Source organism: Chelonoidis abingdonii, chromosome 12, assembly GCF_003597395.2.
Source record: "Chelonoidis abingdonii isolate Lonesome George chromosome 12, CheloAbing_2.0, whole genome shotgun sequence".
NCBI lineage: Eukaryota > Metazoa > Chordata > Testudines > Testudinidae > Chelonoidis > Chelonoidis abingdonii.
The window spans coordinates 1,167,276-1,170,475 of NC_133780.1; positions in this window are offsets into that span (position 1 = coordinate 1,167,276).

Here is a 3,200-nt window from a genome sequence, read left to right on the forward strand (position 1 = left end):
GGATGGTTCGTGCGTGGGCGATTATCATGGAGGTCATGTGGTTGGGTGTGGTTGGGGGGCCGGTAATGGGTCCTCGTCAGCGGTGGGCACTCGGGGCCGTGGCATCGCTGGGCCTTCGCCCCCCGCTGGCTTGCTGTGCCAGGCTGAGACGTGGGCCTGCCGGCAGCCCCCCCTCGTGTGGCTTTGCTCACTTCAGCCCCCGGGTACCCCCCACCCGGGCCTTGCAGACCGCGAGTGCGATCAGTCCGGCCAGGCCTGGCCTTGCGCCCACAGCTTGGCAGGCCCGTCGGCCCCCTCGCTGTGGGAGAAATGCCCCAGCCGGCCTTGTGCCCGGCCTGATTACCGTCTGCTGCCCTTCGTGTGCGGATGCACAGCCAGCCCAGACGCCAGCTCCTCTTGTTTGCCCCTGTCCGTTCCCTCGCTGGGGGAGGAGCGCCCCACCGGCCGAGACAGCTGGCCACCCGGGCCGCGCCCCTCGCGTGGGAGGCCGGCCCGGCTTGGCCCCTGGTGCTGGCACGGCTGTCTCCCTCCCCTCGCGCGGTGTTGGGGAGGAACGCCCGCCAGCCCCGCCCGGCTGACCCCGTACGCTCTCCTCGCTGAGTGGGGGAGGATGCCGCCAACCCCGCCAGCCACGCCGTATGGCCACCGTACATCCGTAGGTGTGGGTGGATGCGCTGAGCATGGCCTGGCTTGTTGCCCACTGGTCCACCCGTCGCCGCTCGCTGTGGGAGCGACGTGCCCCGCTGGTTCGGGCGAGTCCCGACCTGCTTGGGACCGGGGGGGGGTGGAGCAGGTTTATTAACGGGCGCAGCCCGGGTGTCGGGCGTTGCGGCAGGTCGGGGGATTGATCATCTCGGCTGCTGGGGGTGGGTCAGCCGCCCGGTCAGTCTACCCCAGCGCTGCACATGGTGGGGCGGCTCAGGGGCCGTCAGCAGATCTGCTCGGGGTGGGTGCGACGTGCGGAGCGGGGGCCGGCCTCTCTTGTTTCGGGGACGAGTTGTCCCGGAGGCTGCTCGCAGGGCTTCAGGCGGTGGGGGGGTTTATTGGGGCGGGAGGGGAGGAGTGGACATGAAGGGGGGTACTAGAGTTAAGGGGGTCGGGACCGGGGCAGGAGCGAATGCGAGGGGGCTAGGGTCATGGGGGTCACGGCCCGGGCGGAAGCGGACATGGAATGGTGGGGGCTATGGCGGTATGGGAGGGTCTCAGGGGGGCTAGGGGCAGGAAGTTGGCGTGTGGAGGGGAGGGCTTGGGTTCACGGGGGGCTCAGGGGACCCAGATGGCAGGAGTCAGAAGTGGAAGGGGGGGCGTAGGGGTTCAGGGTACCCAGGGCAGGAACGCGGATGTGGTGGATGGGGGGTTTCTGGGGTTCAATGGGGCTGGTGGCCCGCAGGCGTAAAGCCGGACACAGAAAGGGCTATCCGTCAAGTGGGGTATGAGACGATCACGTGGCGGGCCTGACGGCAGGAAGGGATGCAGAATTGGGGGATATGGGGTCGGGGGCTCAGGGGACCGTGGCAGGAAGCATGTGGCAGGGGGGGCTTAGGCGCGTTTCGGGCCAGAGAGAAGTGGTGTGGAGGGGGGTCTATGGGGATGGGGGTCGGGGCCCAGGGAGAAAGCGGATGCGGAAGGGGGCCTCAGGGACCGGGAGAAGAGAAGTGGGCAAGGGGGGAGGGGGTTCAGGGACAGGGCAGATGTGGATGTGAGGGGGGGCTACGGAGTTCGGGGATGTCGGGGGCCACCGGGGGCAGTAGCGAAGAAGCGGGGTGGGCTATGGGGTCGGGGGGTCTATTGGGGCCCGGGGCAGGAGGTGGAGCGGACGGGGGTTGTGGTTCAGCGGGGGGTGGGGTCCCCGGGGGTAGGGGAAGCGACGGTTCGGGGTTGGCAGCTGCCGGTGCTCGATCACGCCGCAGGCGGGAGGGGCGGGGCAAGGGGCCGAGTCGGAACTCGGCGAGTGCGGGAGACCCCCGATAATATAGCGAGCGAGCCGTGGTCTCCCAGGCAGGCGGGCCACAGCTGAGGGGCAGGGGTTCGCGCTGGGCCAGCCGGGGTCGTCGACTCTCGGAACGCGCTTCTTTGCGGTTGAGAGGTGCGGGACGGAACGTCCGGAGGGAGCCCATCCTGACAGTATCCGGTTGGTTGGGGGGAGGTCGCCCGTCCCCCTCGTGACGGCCGGGTCCAGTGACGGGTTCTCGCGTCCTCCCCACAGCGAGGGGGCCGGACGGGTGGCCAGGCTGTGGGGCGCAAGGCCAGGGCTGGGGGGACTGGCCAGGGCGGCTCGAGCCGGGTGTGGGGCTCCCTGTGGGGCTGAGTGATCACAGCCCCCGGGGGGGGTTGCTGCAGGTCACTGGCCCAGCTCTGGGGGAGGCAGCCCAGGCTGGGGAGGAAAGGGGGCCCAGTGGTGCCACGGGCCCAGGCTGCACCCTGGGGAACCCGTCACACACCCCTGCCCCCCTGAGTAACTCACTGCAACCAGCCCAGCCAACATGGGGCTGAGAATCTCTCCAGTACCCGCCTCCCATCAACCTGCTGCCTGGGTCTGCGCTGCCAGGAGGGGGGGGCCCAGGGGGGTCGGGGAAACGTACCTGGGCCTGTGCGGCCGGAGGGGGGCCCCGGGGGGTCAGGGGAACGTACTTGGGCCTGTGCGGCCAGAGGGGGGCCCTGGGGGGGTCGGGGAAACATACCTGGGCCTGTGCGGCAGGAGGGGGGCCCCGGGGGGTCAGAGGAACGTAGCTGGGTCTGCACGGCCAGGAGGGGGAGCCCTGGGGGTCAAGGAAACGTACCTGGGCCCGAACAGGGAGGTTGGGAGCCCATGGGGGGGTGGACCCCCACACCTGGGGGTGGGGGAGGGCGCTCAGGGGAACGTACCTGGGGCTGCACAGCTGGAAGGGGGAGCCCTGGGGGATTGGGGGAAAGTACCTGGGCTCAAACGGGGGGTCCAGAGCCAGACAGGGGGTAGACCCCCACACCGGGGGGGCGCACTCAGGGGAACGTACCTGGGCTCAAAAACAGGGGAGTCCGGAGCCCGGGGGGGGCGCTCAGGGGACGTACCTGGGCCCAAACAGGGGGGTTCGGAGCCCAGCGGGGTGCAGACCCCCACATGGGGGGGGTGCTCAGGGGACATAGCTGGGCCCGAACAGGGGGGCCCGGAGCCCAGTGGGGGGCCCGGAGCCCAGTGGGGGGCAGACCCCCACATGGGGGGG